Below are 19,947 nucleotides of genomic sequence, written 5' to 3'. Positions count from 1 at the left end.
CTTGTGTAAACATAAATGATAGTTTTGTGAATGCATGAAAAACAAGGCACTCACCATCAGTGTCTGTAAAAACGAACAAGTCTTTATTCAATCTTCAATACAGCATAAAAACAGTAGGGAGGAGGCACTTTGAACATATTTTATAAGTGGTCAGAAATTTGTAAATAACTCATGAAAGAATAAAGTTACATTAAAACTGAGCACACCATTGTTTTACTTGTGAAATTCTCAACAAGTTTGATGTGTCACATGACCCTCTTTCCATTGAAAAAAACTAAAGTTGGATTCAAAATGGCCAACTTCAAAATGGCCACCATAGTCACCACCCATCTTCAAAAGTTTTCCCCCTCCCACATGCTAATGTACCACAAGCAGGAAGTTGATATCACCAACTATTCCCATTTTATTTAGGTGTATCCACCCTGTATATAGATTTGGATGCGTATTTTCCTGAAAATACTGTAGTTAGATTGTCTCCACCTACTGGCCAAACCTTAGAACTCTACAGTGGTTTATAATTTCCAATACATATTCATATGCTTTAACTAAGTTATTTAAAAGTTGCTTGTCACACTTCAGTTATTTATGCAAATCATCTGAATAGATTAAGAATCAGGTCTAGAATACGTTTTATGTAAATGTCCTTAGTTTTCATGCTGCCACATAAAATACCTGTTCTATAGCTTTTGTGAATTTATGTAGGAATGTATATTCAGCTACTAAATGCACATGTGTATATATGTGTCTATAGGACAGCTATAATGAACTGGTTCTGCTGCTTTAAATGTCTGTATATTATTAATGTAAATGACGAAGAAAAAATATCCTTGTACCGTGTTAGCCAGTGGATATGAAATGAAAGAAATTTTTTTGAGAGAAGTCCTCAGTAGTTGATACCTTTTTTAATGGCTAACTTAAAAAGTTTTTTGATGACAAATCGAGCTTTCGAGACTCTAGAGCTCTCTTCATCAGGATGGTATAACACAATTTCTGAAGGTAGGCATATACAGTGCCTACAAGTAGTATTCAACCCCCTGCAGATTTAGCAGGTTTGATAAGATGCAAATAAGTTAGAGCAGGATTTATTAACAGATGCATAAATCTTACAAACCAAAAAGTTACGTTGCTCAGTTAAATTTTAATAAATTTTAAACATAAAAGTGTGGGTCAATTATTATTCAACCCCTAGGTTTAATATTTTGTGGAATAACCTTTGTTTGCAATTACAGCTAATAATTGTCTTTTATAAGACCTGATCAGGCCGGCACAGGTCTCTGGAGTTATCTTGGCCCACTCCTCCATGCAGATCTTCTCCAAGTTATCTAGGTTCTTTGGGTGTCTCATGTGGACTTTAATCTTGAGCTCCTTCCACAAGTTTTCAATTGGGTTAAGGTCAGGAGACTGACTAGGCCACTGCAACACCTTGATTTTTTCCCCTCTTGAACCAGGCCTTGGTTTTCTTGGCTGTGTACTTTGGGTCGTTGTCTTATTGGAAGATGAAATGACGACCCATCTTAAGATCCTTGATGGAGGAGCGGAGGTACTTGGCCAAAATCTCCAGGTAGGCCGTGCTATCCATCTTCCCATGGATGCGGACCAGATGGCCAGGCCCCTTGGCTGAGAAGCAGCCCACAGCATGATGCTGCCACCACCATGCTTGACTGTAGGGATGGTATTCTTGGGGTCGTATGCAGTGCCATCCAGTCTCCAAACGTCACGTGTGTGGTTGGCACCAAAGATCTCGATCTTGGTCTCATCAGACCAGAGAACCTTGAACCAGTCTGTCTCAGAGTCCTCCAAGTGATCATGAGCAAACTGTAGACGAGCCTTGACATGACGCTTTGAAAGTAAAGGTACCTTACGGGCTCGTCTGGAACGGAGACCTTTGCGGTGGAGTACGTTACTTATGGTATTGACTGAAACCAATGTCCCCACTGCCATGAGATCTTCCCGGAGCTCCTTCCTTGTTGTCCTTGGGTTAGCCTTGACTCTTCGGACAAGCCTGGCCTCGGCACGGGACGAAACTTTCAAAGGCTGTCCAGGCCGTGGAAGGCTAACAGTAGTTCCATAAGCCTTCCACTTCCGGATGATGCTCCCAAAAGTGGAGACAGGTAGGCCCAACTCCTTGGAAAGGGTTTTGTACCCCTTGCCAGCCTCGTGACCCTCCACGATCTTGTCTCTGATGGCCTTGGAATGCTCCTTTGTCTTTCCCATGTTGACCATGTAGGAGTGCTGTTCACAAGTTTGGGGAGGGTCTTAAATAGTCAGAAAAGGCTGGAAAAAGAGATAATTAATCCAAACATGTGAAGCTCATTGTTCTTTGTGCCTGAACTACTTCTTAATACTTTAGGGGAACCAAACAGAATTCTGGTGGTTTGAGGGGTTGAATAATAAATGACCCTCTGAATAAACTTTTCACAATTTAAAAAAAAAATAAACAAAGAAATAACATTCTTTTTTGCTGCAGTGCATTTCACACTTCCAGGCTGATCTACAGTCCAAATGTCACAATGCCAAGTTAATTCCGAATGTGTAAACCTGCTAAATCTGCAGGGGGTTGAATACTACTTGTAGGCACTGTATATACAGAGAAATGGAGTGTTAGATGCAAAATGGAGAACAGAACATGTAAATAAACAGTAAAAAAAACATATATATCAGTTCACAGGAAAGTTCTCTGGGTTTATGGCTTCTTTGATCAGTGACTTGTTGTCTAGTGGTTGTAAGAGGCCATAAAACCCTGGGCCTGATTTCACCATAAGTTTAACCTCCCCTATGAGGCCATCTTTTCTGCAGCACGTCACTGATCAAAGAAGCCATAAACCCAGAGAACTTTCCTGTGAACTGATATATGTTTTTTTTAAATGTTCTGTTCTCCATTTTGCATCTAACACTCCATTTTTCCGTATATATATATATATGCCTACCTTCAGAAATTGTGTTATACCATCCTGATTAAGAGACCTCTATAGAGTCTCGAAAGCTCAATTTGTCATAAAAAAAACTTTAAGTTAGCCATTAAAAAAGGTAAAAACTACTGAGGACTTCTCTCAAAAAAATTTCTCTCATTGTAAATGACGATGCATATGTATACCATTTTTAAGGTGTACAGTATTGGCCAAAAGTATTGGCACCCCTGCAATTCTGTCAGATAATCATTTTCTTCCAGAAAATGATTGCAATCATGAATTCTTTGGTATTATCTTCATTTAATTTGTCTTCAATGGAAAACCACAAAAAGAATTGTCAGAAAGCCAAATTCGATATAATTCCACAGAAAACATAAAAAAGGGGGTGGACAAAAGTATTGGCACTGTTTGAAAAATCATGTGATGCTTCTCTAATTTGTGTAATTAACAGCACCTGTTACTTACCTGAGGCACCTAACAGGTGGTGGCAATAACTAAATCACACTTACAGCCAGTTGAAATGGATTAAAGTTGACTCAACCTCTGTCCTGTGTCCTTGTGTGTACCACATTGAGCATGGAGAAAAGAAAGAAGACCAAAGAACTGTCTGAGGACTTGAGAAGCAAAATTGTGAGGAAGCATGAGCAATCTCAAGGCTACAAGTCCATCTCCAAAGACCTGAATGTTCCTGTGTCTACCGTGCGCAGGGTCATCAAGAAGTTTAAATCCCATGGCACTGTGGCTAACCTCCCTAGATGTGGACGGAAAAGAAAAATTGACGAGAGATTTCAAAGCAAGATTGTGCGGATGGTGAATAAAGAACCTCGACTAACATCCAAACAAGTTCAAGCTGCCCTGCAGTCCGAGGGTACAATGGTGTCAACCCGTACTATCTGTCGGCTTCTGAATAAAAAGGGACTGTATGGTAGGATACCCAGGAAGACCCCACTTCTTACCCAGAGACATAAAAAAGCCAGGCTGGAGTTTGCCAAAACTTACCTGAGAAAGCCAAAAACGTTTTGGAAGAATGTGCTCTGGTCAGATGAGACAAAAGAAAAGAACACGGTCCCTACAGTCAAACATGGCGGAGGTTCCCTGATGTTTTGAGGTTGCTTTGCTGCCTCTGGCACTGGACTGCTTGACCGTGTGCATGGCATTATGAAGTCTGAAGACTACCAACAAATTTTGCAGCATAATGTAGGGCCCAGTGTGAGAAAGCTGGGTCTTCCTCAGAGGTCATGGGTCTTCCAGCAGGACAATGACCCAAAACACACTTCAAAAAGCACTAGAAAATGGTTTGAGAGAAAGCACTGGAGACTTCTAAAGTGGCCAGCAATGAGTCCAGACCTGAATCCCATAGAACACCTGTGGAGAGATTTCTTGATGGCAGTTTGGAGAAGGCCCCCTTCACATCTCAGGGACCTGGAGCAGTTTGCCAAAGAAGAATGGTCTAAAATTCCAGCAGAGCATTGTAAGAAACTCATTGATGGTTATCGGAAGCGGTTGTTCGCAGTTATTTTGCCTAAAGCAGAGATGGAGGGGGAACATGAAACTGGGGGAGAGATGGCGGGGGGACATATAATGTACGGGTGACTGTAGGAGGATTATACTGTGTGGGAGCACATGAAAAATGAATGAGAATGGGCGGAGCTAAATTTGCCGTGGCGCGCGCAGCATATTTTATCCCTCTTTCTAATCTTCAAAAGTTGGAAGGTATGCCTAAAGCTATCAGAAAATACATATTTCTGATGGCTTTAGCCACTGAGAAGCCGCACTACTGTCTGCAGCAGCGCTATTCAGCTGGAACGCACGCCATTATGGACGCGTGTTCCAAACTGAATGGGGGCACCGCAACATGAGGAACTGTATTGCAGGGTCATGCATTAGAAAGGTTGAGAACCACTGGTCTAAAGGTTGTGCTAACAAGTATTAGGCTGAGGGTGCAAATACTTTTGTCTGGCCCATATTTGGAGTTGTGTAAAATGATCAATGATTTCACTTTTTTTTTTTTCCATTCTCTTGTGTTTTTTTCATTGCAAGCAAAATAAATGAAGATATTAATACCAAAGAGTTTGTGCTTGCAATCATTTTCTGGAAGAAAATTAGTATTATCTGACAGAATTGCAGGGGTGCCAATACTTTTGGCCAACACTGTGAGGGTGAATATCAAGTGCCCTACATTTTTTCCTTACAAAATTGCACTATTATGTTTGTAATCATTGTTTTTGGTGTTGAAAGCCCAACATGTGGTGATCGATCAAGTGAATGAGTTTTAAAGCTGACCGCCGGGTTTCCGTTCCCTGTCCAGTTTCGCCAGGGCTGAAGACGTAAACCTGGCAGAATGTACATACTGGGCACAAGTGTGAACGAAGCATAAGTTATCTGTTTAGCAAGCAATATACTCAGAAGGATTATGGTTAGCCAACTTTGAATGTTATTTTATAGCTACTCAGCTATAATATCTTAAAACCTCGAAATATTACACTTGTTTTTAGATTATATTGGGCCGGTTTAAGGGGAAATTTGATTTTAGAATTAATTTATTATAATATGGTCAGTTGGGTACAGTAAAATATTGGAAATGATCCTTTTATCTGTTGTTGCATAGGGTATAGGAGTATGCTAAGTGAAACCAAAATATTACCAAATCTTTACCCGTGACCCCTATATGGGATAATGGCTGTTTCTTTCCCTGTAAGTAAGTTGAATTTTGGTCCACAGTAGAAGAAAGTGGGAATTGTTGGCGAATTATGGGAAGAAGAGTCCATTAAAGCCTTTATTTGGTTTCCATTACAGTTACATTCACATGACTAAGTTTCATTCATAACAATTGGTCCATGTAATGGCTGGATTAACCATCTTGAACAATTTCCCCTTAGAGGGACTCCTAGTAGTATAGTTATCTATGCTGCTAGGAGTCCCTGCCTCCCAGCGACATAGTGTCCCATACCAAATGTAGTATGGGACTGTATGTCACTGGGAGCCAGGGACTCCTAACAGCACAGATAACTATAATGCTAGGGGTACCTCTCCAGGCATATTGTCCAGGCAGTTTAATTTGGCAAACACATGGACCAAGTTTCATGAGTGAAACTTGACCATATGAATGCTGGGCTTGAAGTAGAGTTTAGGAGTGTGGATAAGTTTAGGTACTGGCAGGTGATTTCAGCATAAAAAAAAAAATAAATTAGTCCAGGAGATAGGCATGGGGTTTCCAACTCTATTTAACTACCTGGCCTCAGGATGTTCTAAAAAAAAAAAAAAAGTTCTACGTCAATTATAACATAAGTTGAATATTTCTTGTTTTTGTTATAAGAAGTTGCTAAATAAAATAAAATTTAAAAGAAAATGTACGAGGATTTAATCCTTATTGTTCAGCCAGTCCATATGTACCAACACCATCAAAGGAATACAAGAATTGAACAAATTGTAGAACAGATCCGTCTAATCATGGACACCAACAGATCCCAAGGGAAAACACTGCAATACTTTTTACTAATTTCTCTGGCCTAAACCTGCAGTGTATATTTTATGTTATATTTTATCTTGGTGTGTTTGGTTGAGTTGAGTGTGTGTGTGTGTGTGTGTGTGTGTGTGTGTGTGTGTGTGTGTGTGTGTGTGTGTGTGTGTGTGTGTGTGTGTGTGTGTGTGTGTGTGTGTGTGTGTATATACTGAGAAAGTGAAGGGTATGTTTGGGAGAACAGATATCTTATAACCAAGCAGATATAGTGTGTGCTATAGAAGCCTACAGCAGGGAGATCAGGTGACTAGTTAAGATGAAATGTAGGTTGTGTGTCAGAACTAGGGGGTTTGGCACTACACGGAGGAAACTGACCTGTGTGATCTCAACCTGCAAGGTAACTGTGCACAACCCCTTTTTTGAAGAACCGGAGTGGGAATCTGGCAGCCAGGCTCTTGTATAGAAAGGGAACGTTCTTGTAGTAGACAGTTCTGAGCCAAGAAGGCTTTGTTTTTTGGTCATGTCTTTTGTGAAGTGGAGAGAGGTATAGTGTGGGAGAACTGCTATTTTTCCCCAAGACTGTTGCAGGGCATTTAGCTTGTAGGTCCTGTACTGGAGAAGGAGTTTGGGTCAGTCCTAAGGGCAATCCACTCTAGGCTTGGAAACAGACCAGCAGGGCTTTGTAAGTAGCACAGGTGTGCTGTTTAGTTGGAGAGAGACTGAGATACTGACACAGTCAGCCAGTGTGGGCAAAGCTCTGCCAAAGAGGACACTGCTAAAAGCCGGGTATGTGTAACCCTTTACTTTGGAAGCCATGTTTATTAGGAGGCCAGTGGTAGGCTGACCCCCTGGTTAGTGAGAAAATAATGTGTAGTTAGCCGCTGGAGAGGCGTAGGACTTTATTTTCCTTTGTTTGTTTTGATATGCTGAATAACTGAGCAGCACAAATTGTACATTTAAAATTGTCTGCTGCAATAAAGCCTGATTTGAAACCAGAGCTTCTGAATCAATACCAAACTTGTGCGTGACCCAGTCTGTTTCCTGCACTGCTACCAAGCAACTACCTGAGCGGTTACCCACAATAGCTCAGTAGCAGCAATGGGGCAGAAACAACCAGTCAGAGACAGGGATAGAAAATCTTGTGCAAACAGGTTTATTTAGTAAAAACAGCAAAATAAATAAACCTTCAGGTTATGCACAAAAAATGAACAAAATTAAATACAGCCTTAACTTCAGGAAAAAGGCAAAACAAACCTCCTGTTCGTCCAAGCTCTAATTAATACAATATAAGGCTAACTGTACGTGTGACTTACTTCCAGCCACCCGATCAAACAAAACAAGTCCCAGTTTGGTCTCACCAAAACTCAACTCTCCCAGACAGCCGCAGGCATCTCCAATCACTTCCAGAATCTGCCCTGAAGTGCAAGCTCTTCAGTCTTTTATGGGCCAGTAACAAGCTCAGGACCCACACCTGGGGCTGAGGCCTATTCAAGACCCGCACTGGACCACTGGACCACACATATGTCAGGAATCTGGGGGATATACATCATGACTCCAGGACTCTGCCTGTCACCTTCTCACTATATATATATATATATATATATATATATATATATATATATATATATATATATGTATATGTACATTATATTGGTATATTTATTTATTCATTGAATTTGTTTTATTTCCTTATTTATTTTTTTCATACTACATCATGGCAGAATGAATTGTGTATGTTGGGGGGAACTCTTCTTTGTATTTCAATGTAATTTAGTCCTTGACCTCAGCATAGATGGCCACTGAAAATTCCTAGAATTCTTTGGCATTCACATGATGATGCTCCCTGCCCTATGGCGTTCTGGTGCCCATTAGGGGCTGGTAGAATGCACGGTGTGCCTTGCTGACTTCTGGACATCAGGGAAAGCTCTGGATCTCTTGCATATGTCAAAAATCCCCAGGTATTATTGTTAAATCATTATTTGCAAGTGGTAAATTATGCCCCTTAAGATACTGCCTTATACCCTGACGAATCTTTGTGCAAAACTCAAGTCAGGGTGTTAGACAGGGTATTGTAAGGGCTTTAAATATAGCATTCCATAGGTATTGATTATGGCTGATGTATTGTGTAATTGGGGCTTATTGATCAGTATAGAGTATAACTATTTACTGTATTGTCTACTTTACATTTATTTACCTTTGACCATTTATTATGGTATAACATTATTGTTAACCGGCCCTACTTTACACTGTCCTATTTAGTGGGGTTGTATTTTTATGGATGCCTTTAAATGTTTGCATATTTGGTGTAATAAAGTTTTTTTAAAAAAAAATAAATGGAGCACTGGTCATACATAGTTACATAGTTACATAGTAGATGAGGTTGGATAAAGATATTTAGTCCATCAAGTCCAACCTATAACCCTACAATCCCCTACAGTGTTGATCAAGTGAATTCTGTTTACATGACAAAGACATTTCATTCATACAGGATCTCCGGCACCTTCATTCTCATAATTGGTTGGGGTCCAAGAATATATATATATTCTTTGGTATACTTGTTTAAAATGCATTGATATTTTGATACTTATTTGTAATATAGTCGGTTCCCTGTATTAATTATAATAAGATCTTGTGTCCTTTTTCCAGCTAATATTATGTTCATAGAAATGGCTGTTTTCAAAGCAGAGCAGCAGCTCAGGCAAGATGTCTTTCTTCATAATCACGTACACAAACAGAATAAAAAAAAAAAAAGACTCCGTTTTAATGAGTAAAGGAAAATTGTAGGTGACACGTTTCCTTTAAAACTGAATACGTTTATGAACAGTAAGGTGTCTGTTCTTCTTTTATTGTCACCTTCTGTGCATGATCTCTAATGGGACATATAGTATGAAACCTGATAATACTTTTAATCCTCCTGACAATGCTGAAGGTATATATATATATATATATATATATATATATATATATATATATATACAGAAAACATATGCTCTCTGTAACAGACCTATAATTTCTGTTTGTTATAGCAACCCTTCCCCCCTCTCCCAAGAGACTTGTATGTCTGTATCCCCCAGCAGTAGAAGAGAGGCATGTATTCTAGACCATAGAAGAATGCCTCTGTAATATGCCACAATTAAACAGATTTTGTATTTTTTAGCAGATTTTCTAGGAACCCTTGAGAAATAACATAGTTGATAAGGTTAGATAAAGACACAAGTCTATCAAGTCCAACCTATAAATAACTTTAGGTGACTCTGTATGAAGTCAGATGTACAGCATAGGGCCTTAGATTTCTATAGATGCCATATTACAAATCCATTCAACATAGATCTGTAATACAACCATCTGCAGTAGTCCGTTGGAGACTCTGCCGCAGAGTTGCTGAAAATTGGCGGAGAGAAAAGTCCTGCACGGACAGTATAAAAATGGCGGAAACCTGACGGACGCCATTAAAGTTTACGGCCTCAGTGGGTGGCCAAATTGCGCATTTGAGGAGAGTTGGGAGGTGCCCATAAACAGCAGGAGGTCTGCTTATTAGAGATGAGCGAACAGTGTTCTATCGAACACATGTTCGATCGGATATCAGGGTGTTCGCCATGTTCGAATCGAATCGAACACCACGTGGTAAAGTGCGCCAAAATTCGATTCCCCTCCCACCTTCCCTGGCGCCTTTTTTGCACCAATAACAGCGCAGGGGAGGTGGGACAGGAACTACGACACTGGGGGCATTGAAAAAAATTGGAAAAAGTCATTGGCTGCCGAAATCAGGTGACCTCCATTTTAGACGAATAGTGGATTTCAAATCCGGGTCATATGAGAATGTGAACTTTGTGACTATGAGACAGGGATAGCTGTACAGGCAGGGATAGCTAGGGATAACCTTTATTTAGGGGGGAATGTTATTAAAAATAACTTTTTGGGGCTCTATCGGGTGTGTAATTGTGATTTTTGTGAGATAAACTTTTTCCCATAGGGATGCATTGGCCAGCGCTGATTGGCCGAATTCCGTACTCTGGCCAATCAGTGCTGGCCAATGCATTCTATTAGCTTGATGAAGCAGAGTGTGCACAAGGGTTCAAGCGCACCCTCGGCTCTGATGTAGCAGAGCCGAGGCTGCACAAGGGTTCAAGCGCACCCTCGGCTCTGATGTAGGAGAGCCGAGGGTGCACTTGAACCCTTGTGCACCCTCAGCTCTGCTACATCAGAGCCGAGGGTGCGCTTGAACCCTTGTGCACACTCTGCTTCATCAAGCTAATAGAATGCATTGGCCAGCGCTGATTGGCCAATGTATTCTATTAGCCTGATGAAGTAGAGCTGAATGTGTGTGCTAAGCACACACATTCAGCTCTACTTCATCGGGCTAATAGAATGCATTGGCCAGCGCTGATTGGCCAGAGTACGGAACTCGACCAATCAGCGCTGGCTCTGCTGGAGGAGGCGGAGTCTAAGATCGCTCCACACCAGTCTCCATTCAGGTCCGACCTTAGACTCCGCCTCCTCCGGCAGAGCCAGCGCTGATTGGCCGAAGGCTGGCCAATGCATTCCTATGCGAATGCAGAGACTTAGCAGTGCTGAGTCAGTTTTGCTCAACTACACATCTGATGCACACTCGGCACTGCTACATCAGATGTAGCAATCTGATGTAGCAGAGCCGAGGGTGCACTAGAACCCCTGTGCAAACTCAGTTCACGCTAATAGAATGCATTGGCCAGCGCTGATTGGCCAATGCATTCTATTAGCCCGATGAAGTAGAGCTGAATGTGTGTGCTAAGCACACACATTCAGCACTGCTTCATCACGCCAATACAATGCATTAGCCAGTGCTGATTGGCCAGAGTACGGAATTCGGCCAATCAGCGCTGGCTCTGCTGGAGGAGGCGGAGTCTAAGGTCGGACCTGAATGGAGACTGGTGTGGAGCGATCTTAGACTCCGCCTCCTCCAGCAGAGCCAGCGCTGATTGGTCGAGTTCCGTACTCTGGCCAATCAGCGCTGGCCAATGCATTCTATTAGCCCGATGAAGTAGAGCTGAATGTGTGTGCTTAGCACACACATTCAGCTCTACTTCATCAGGCTAATAGAATACATTGGCCAATCAGCGCTGGCCAATGCATTCTATTAGCTTGATGAAGCAGAGTGTGCACAAGGGTTCAAGCGCACCCTCGGCTCTGATGTAGCAGAGCCGAGGCTGCACAAGGGTTCAAGTGCACCCTCGGCTCTCCTACATCAGAGCCGAGGGTGCGCTTGAACCCTTGTGCAGCCTCGGCTCTGCTACATCAGAGCCGAGGGTGCGCTTGAACCCTTGTGCACACTCTGCTTCATCAAGCTAATAGAATGCATTGGCCAGCACTGATTGGCCAGAGTACGGAATTCGGCCAATCAGCGCTGGCCAATGCATTCTATTAGCCCGATGAAGTAGAGCTGAATGTGTGTGCTTAGCACACACATTCAGCTCTACTTCATCAGGCTAATAGAATACATTGGCCAATCAGCGCTGGCCAATGCATTCTATTAGCTTGATGAAGCAGAGTGTGCACAAGGGTTCAAGCGCACCCTCGGCTCTGATGTAGCAGAGCCGAGGCTGCACAAGGGTTCAAATGCACCCTCTGCTCTCCTACATCAGAGCCGAGGGTGCGCTTGAACCCTTGTGCAGCCTCGGCTCTGCTACATCAGAGCCGAGGGTGCGCTTGAACCCTTGTGCACACTCTGCTTCATCAAGCTAATAGAATGCATTGGCCAGCGCTGATTGGCCGAATTCCGTACTCTGGCCAATCAGCGCTGGCCAATGCATTCTATTAGCCCGATGAAGTAGAGCTGAATGTGTGTGCTAAGCACACACATTCAGCACTGCTTCATCACGCCAATACAATGCATTAGCCAGTGCTGATTGGCCAGAGTACGGAATTCGGCCAATCAGCGCTGGCTCTGCTGGAGGAGGCGGAGTCTAAGATCGCTCCACACCAGTCTCCATTCAGGTCCGACCTTAGACTCCGCCTCCTCCAGCAGAGCCAGCGCTGATTGGCCGAATTCCGTACTCTGGCCAATCAGCACTGGCTAATGCATTGTATTGGCTTGATGAAGCAGTGCTGAATGTGTGTGCTTAGCACACACATTCAGCTCTACTTCATCGGGCTAATAGAATGCATTGGCCAGCGCTGATTGGCCGAATTCCGTACTCTGGCCAATCAGCACTGGCTAATGCATTGTATTGGCTTGATGAAGCAGTGCTGAATGTGTGTGCTTAGCACACACATTCAGCTCTACTTCATCGGGCTAATAGAATGCATTGGCCAATCAGCGCTGGCCAATGCATTCTATTAGCGTGAACTGAGTTTGCACAGGGGTTCTAGTGCACCCTCGGCTCTGCTACATCAGATTGCTACATCTGATGTAGCAGTGCCGAGTGTGCATCAGATGTGTAGTTGAGCAAAACTGACTCAGCACTGCTAAGTCTGCATTCGCATAGGAATGCATTGGCCAGCCTTCGGCCAATCAGCGCTGGCTCTGCCGGAGGAGGCGGAGTCTAAGGTCGGACCTGAATGGAGACTGGTGTGGAGCTATCTTAGACTCCGCCTCCTCCAGCAGAGCCAGCGCTGATTGGTCGAGTTCTGTACTCTGGCCAATCAGCACTGGCCAATGCATTTCTATGGGGAAAAGTTAGCTTGCGAAAATCGCAAACTGACAGGGATTTCCATGAAATAAAGTGACTTTTATGCCCCCAGACATGCTTCCCCTGCTGTCCCAGTGTCATTCCAGGGTGTTGGTATCATTTCCTGGGGTGTCATAGTGGACTTGGTGACCCTCCAGACACGAATTTGGGTTTCCCCCTTAACGAGTTTATGTTCCCCATAGACTATAATGGGGTTCGAAACCCATTCGAACACTCGAACAGTGAGCGGCTGTTCGAATCGAATTTCGAACCTCGAACATTTTAGTGTTCGCTCATCTCTACTGCTTATTCAACCAAAAAATGCAGCCAACTTTTATATAATAAGTACGGCCAGATTAAAAGTTTTCCCCCACTAACTCATATCTCCTGTTCTCATGATAGGGGATAATTCTCTGATTTGTGAGACCCCAGCAATCTGAGGAATAGGATTCCTAGGTCCCTTATATGAACACAATGGTAGTGTGTATGCATGATCACCACTCCATTCACTTCTGTGGGGCTTACAGTGCTCAGTACTTGTATATATCTGTCAGTCCATAAAAGTAAATGGAGCACTGGTTATACATGCACACAAATACTTCATTCATACAGGGATCTCCGGCACCCTCATTCTCAGCATTCAAAAAAACTCAGTGATCAGGCAACTCCCTATTTACTAAGTCAGTGGGTTTATATCCAGAAATTGGTTTATGATCTACCTAACCTTGAAGCAGCAGTGTAAATGGTTATGGTGAAAAATGAAACATTACTCAAAAGAAACAGCAGGAATTTGGCTAGTATGGGAAGAAATATCCCTACCCATGTAAGACCCGGACTATGTTGGCTACTTGGATGTTTGATTTAGTGGCAAACAGCCTGTGTAACCCGAGCCTAACTTTATACATTAAGGAGGTCAGCTACAATTACAATGTCCTTTATATTATGCACATGAAACAAATGAACAGGATCTTGTTTATACATAGAATCACTTGTGACGTACATGTACCTGTTAAAGGATATTCCTTCTATTTAGGCTCAAGGCATACCGTCCCTGTTGTCCTCCTTTCTACTTGCAGCAGTATAAAGAGCTGGTTTTATGAGGCATGTGAAATCTGATCTGTAGAAGGCACGTTTAAGAATCATGTTTGCATGACCATGTATATGTACACAGTAGAGTTCAGTGGGTCATTCAGCCTGGTAACAATGATCAGCAGAGAAGAATTTAAAAGTAAATCACATACATATTCTTGGCAACAAAGAAACAGAATACTGCCATATAAATAAAAACAAAACAAAGTCTTAAAGAGAACAGGTCAGGTCGATTTGGGACACTAAAACACCCCCAGGTCCTTATAGTTCGGGGGTTTAGTCTCCCAAATTGTCATGTTTTAAACCCATCCATGCCCACAAATAGAAAATAAGCCTTTATACTTTTCCAGAGATGGGTCTAATGAGACCCCTCTCTGTTGCTCTTGGCATCTGCACACTTCTTTAGTAAAGCCAAGGGCATACACCCTGATTCATTGCACAAGTTCCGGAGGGCCAAGGTGTACTCTTCTTTTGTGGACACATACTGTTTTACCATAAGGCATTTTGAACACTACTCCTCCCCCCCCCCTCACTTTTAAAAGGACCTGTGGGTGATTTAGTGTCCCAAAACGCCCTCACAGATTCCCTTTGATTCCTTAATAAAAAGATTTTGCCGTTAAATACAAATTGCAGCATGCATGTGCAGTTAAAATCATACCTTAAATATACACTGAATATACCAAGATCCTAAAGCAATACTGTCAAGGTGTATGGTTTGCAGTCACAATCAGGTCCTAATGCCTGTGAGGTCACCACATGAGAGGACAGTAGAGCTATAGGATTTTACAGGCAGGCACAGCATACACACTGTTACTAGTTGTCAATTTATATATCAATTCTGTAATTGACTCCCAACAAGGGCCTCTTTTGCAATCTCGATTGATGGCTTTAATGCTTATGGATTTGTTTTACAAAAGGGCTATGCCATGGATATGTAAAAGCTATATTGGATGTTTTTCAATATACACTCACCGGCCACTTTATTAGGTACACCATGCTAGTAACGGGTTGGACCCCCTTTTGCCTTCAGAACTGCCTCAATTCTTCGTGGCATAGATTCAACAAGGTGCTGGAAGCATTCCTCAGAGATTTTGGTCCATATTGACATGATGGCATCACACAGTTGCCGCAGATTTGTCGGCTGCACATCCATGATGCGAATCTCCCGTTCCACCACATCCCAAAGATGCTCTATTGGATTGAGATCTGGTGACTGTGGAGGCCATTGGAGTACAGTGAACTCATTGTCATGTTCAAGAAACCAGTCTGAGATGATTCCAGCTTTATGACATGGCGCATTATCCTGCTGAAAGTAGCCATCAGATGTTGGGTACATTGTGGTCATAAAGGGATGGACATGGTCAGCAACAATACTCAGGTAGGCTTTGGCGTTGCAACGATGCTCAATTGGTACCAAGGGGCCCAAAGAGTGCCAAGAAAATATTCCCCACACCATGACACCACCACCACCAGCCTGAACCGTTGATAGAAGGCAGGATGGATCCATGCTTTCATGTTGTTGATGCCAAATTCTGACCCTACCATCCGAATGTCGCAGCAGAAATCGAGACTCATCAGACCAGGCAACGTTTTTCCAATCTTCAATTGTCCAATTTCGATGAGCTTGTGCAAATTGTAGCCTCAGTTTCCTGTTCTTAGCTGAAAGGAGTGGCACCCGGTGTGGTCTTCTGCTGCTGTAGCCCATCTGCCTCAAAGTTTGACGTACTGTGCGTTCAGAGATGCTCTTCTGGCTACCTTGGTTGTAACGGGTGGCTATTTGAGTCACTGTTGCCTTTCTATCAGCTCGAACCAGTCTGGCCATTCTCCTCTGACCTCTGGCATCAACAACGCATTTCCGCCCACAGAACTGGATGTTTTTTCTTTTTCGGACCATTCTCTGTAAACCCTAGAGATGGTTGTGCGTGAAAATCCCAGTAGATCAGCAGTTTCTGAAATACTCAGACCAGCCCTTCTGGCACCAACAACCATGCCACATTCAAAGGCACTCAAATCACCTTTCTTTCCCATACTGATGCTCGGTTTGAACTGCAGGAGATTGTCTTGACCATGTCTACATGCCTAAATGCACTGAGTTGCCGCCATATGATTGGCTGATTAGAAATTAAGTGTTAATGAGCATTTGGACAGGTGTACCTAATAAAGTGGCCGGTGAGTGTACATAGAGTCAGGGTCATCTAAATAGCTAAGACATACCTACACTTTAACAATAAAAGATAGACATATGGGGGATGGTATGGCTGAAGAAACATCCAATAAGGACTAGATAGGGGTCCCTGACCTCTAAACATGACATCTTCAGGACAGACTTATGGACATTGACAGCTGATATAACTTCTTTATTTTAGTGTATCTGACTTAAAGGATATTCACACAGAGGTATTTGATCAAGTAGAAAATATCTGCTTCAGGAATCTAAGGCTTAGGCCCCACAGAGCTAGCCGCAGCAAAAAAAAGCGCTGTGGGAAAAACCTTGGCGGCAACAAATTGTAGTTTTTCCCATAGCGCTTTTCACAGAAAGTCCGCAGAGGTTTTTTCTACTTCCATCATACCTATAGATAAAAACCTGTATAGCACACTGACCATTCATACGGTTGTTTGCAAGGGGCTAATAGTCGGCTCGAAATCAAATTCCACCATGTGACTTTTCCATCCTGAAAACTTCAAGAAATTTCTATAAAGGGCTAATACCCAACACAGTATACAGAATGTGAGGTGCATGTAACACAATAATATACAAAAAAACGTATGCCCACAGATAGACAGCATAAAATAATGTTTATTAGAATAAATAATACATAAAATGACAACATAATCACAGCAGAGGACATACAGCTACAGGGAATACCACAAAAGATAATAAACCAGGAGGGGAATATAGGGATATGGATAATGAAATAAATACTACATACAGACTCCCACTTTGGAATAAAATAATTATTTTTAATTATATTATACAATTATTAATGCTGTATAAATAACTAAATGCATAGTTTGCTACATGTTTACCTTCATAGGAATGCAATCACTAGCTTTTTATTGAATCAGAGGATCTTTACTGATTCATGCTAAGGCCCCCACATAGCAAGCCGCAACTAAAAAATGCTGCGGAAAAGAACGCGGCGGAAACACATGACCTGTTCTTCTGAAGCGTTTTCACAGAAATTCCAGAGATTTTCTCTGTTGACTTTCTTTCTCTATGGAAAATCCCAGCATTTCCATAAGTTTAATTGAAATGCTATTGCTGCGTTTTCACAATGTGGGGCCCTGGCCTCCAACTGACCATTTTCATCCTTGTCATCAGAACGGAATGAATCCAAAGTACCCATAGACGTGAATGCTTAAAGGGATTCTACAATTAAAACTCTTTTTTTTCTAGATAACACGTCGGAATAGCCTTTAGGCTCCATTCACACAGAGTAATGCCAGGCGTCATTTGTGTGTAATTTGTGTGTCTTTTACGGCCGTCATAAAACGTTTACATAGAGTTCTATAGGAAAAGACATCCGTAATTTACGGCCGTCATTTACCTTTAGAAGTGATCTCCGCCGCGCCGTTCGTTAGAAATACCGGTTTTTACCGGTATGCTAATTAGTTCTCTTGCAGCGATGGGGGCGTCCCCCAGCACTGGAAATGCGATGGGGGTGTCCCCACTGCTGCTCGAAAACTGGCTCTAGCGACGCGGCTATCTTCTGCTGGATTCTCCCCTTCCTTCTTCGTCTACACTTCGGACGCCTGCACAGTTGGCTCTGCCAGTGGGACACTAGTAGAGCCGACTGCGCATGCCCGCGGATATAGTGCCGACGCCGCAATTGCGCGCATGCGCAGTACGTTCCTCGAAGTCTTTGCCGAACAGAGCATACTGCCAGGTGTCCGACGTGAAGCCGAAGAAAGATGAAGAATGAAGGGGAGGATCCAGCAGAAGATAGAGGCGTCACTGGTGCCGGGTTTTGAGCAGCAGTGGGGACGCCCCCATCGTATTTCCAGCACTGGGGGACACCCCCATCGCTGCGAGAGAACTAATTAGCATACCGGTAAAAACCGGTATTTCTAACGAATGGCGCGGCAGAGATCACTTCTAAAAGTAGGAGACGAATAGCCTTTCTAAAGGCTATTCCGACGTGTTATCTAGAAAAAAATGAGTTTTAATGTTAGGATCCCTTTAATACAATGCACTCAGATATCACTTTGAAAGTCATCCAAGATCATTCTCTTGCAAACTTGGTCATGTGCATGGGGTCTAAGAATACATTCACACAGTGGATTAAATACCGAGGTAGCAGCGATATTTGCTACCACAGGGCCCAGGACATTAGGAAGCCCGGCAGGCCCCTGATACTTTTTTATTTTTTTAAATAGGCGACTGTGAGCAGGAGTAGGGATCGGTAAATGAGGATGCGAGCCTGCGATCCCCAACAAACACTGCTATTATTATACGTTGTTTTTTTTTCAGACCCTGGAATATAATGAATGGAGACCCAGGGGAGGTGAGGGAACATAAAAAACAGTGTTACTTACCTCTTCTGCTCTCCAGCAGTCTTCATGCCTATTTGGTGACGTCCCAGACATCACATGGGCCAGGCCGGAGTCATTATGTGTAGTGACGCCGGCCTGTCTCATGTGACATCTGTACCAACATTGAAGGGGGCCGAAATCAAGGCAAAAAGTTGGGAATGAGCCAGAGCCAGGGAAATGTAACAGTGTTTTTTATGTTTGTCACCTCCACGGAGTATACTAATTGTTCATTATGGGGCATAATACTGTGTGAAGTGTCCACTATGGGGCATAATAATGTGTGCAGAGGCCACTATGTGACATAATACTGTGTTCAGGGGCCACTATGGGACATAACACTGTGTGCAGGGGCCACTATGGGGCATAACACTATGTGCAGGGGCCACTATGGGGCATAATACTGTGTGCAGGGGCCACTATGGGGCATAATAGTGTGTACTGGGGCCACTATGGAACATAATACTGTGTACAGGGGCCACTATGGGACATAATACTGTGTGCAGGGGCCACAATGGGGCATAATACTATGTGAGGGGCCACTATGGGGCATAATACTGTGTGCAGGGTCCACTATGGGGCATAATACTGTGTGCATGGGCCACTATGGGGCATAATACTGTGTGCAGGGGCCACTATGGGGCATAATACTGTGTGCAGGGGCCACTATGGGAAACAATACTGTATGCAGGGGCCATGGTGGAACAATATACTGTGTTGAGGAGCCTCTGTGAGACAATATAGTGTGTTTAAATGAGATGTTATACTGTGAGGGGACCAGGATGGAGGCACTATGCCATGTGGGGGAACTCCCAAGTCAAAAATTTGCTGGGGGACCAGTCTTTGCTCGTTACTAGAGATGAGCGAGTACTGTTCAGATCAGCCAATCCGAACAGCACGCTCCATAGAAATGAATGGATGCACCTGGTACTTCCACATTGACGTCGGCCGGCCGCTTAACCCCCCGCGTGCTGGCTACGTCCATTCATTTCTATGCGAGCGTGCTGTTCGGATCGGCTGATCCGAACAGTACTCGCTCATCTCTACTCGTTACCCCCACCACATTCACCTGTCCGTTGGAGGATCAGCACAAATAGCAAACACAAATGAAATCCAAGAGATCCTGGTGACTATAAAAGGGTCTGTTGGATTTCCATTTCTATAACCAAAATCAATGTAGAAAAATTTTAAGCGTGGAGCAATTTAAATTGGATCTGACCAGACATCCAGCGCGGGTGTGAACTTAGTAAGGCTGTATTCACATCTGTGTCGGAGTCTTTGTACGAGACTCTGCTTAAAATCGGTGGAGAGA

Source organism: Leptodactylus fuscus, chromosome 6, assembly GCF_031893055.1.
Source record: "Leptodactylus fuscus isolate aLepFus1 chromosome 6, aLepFus1.hap2, whole genome shotgun sequence".
NCBI classification, from domain to species: domain Eukaryota; kingdom Metazoa; phylum Chordata; class Amphibia; order Anura; family Leptodactylidae; genus Leptodactylus; species Leptodactylus fuscus.
The sequence above is the reverse complement of the archived record's forward strand: the minus strand, read 5'-3'. Positions refer to the sequence as shown.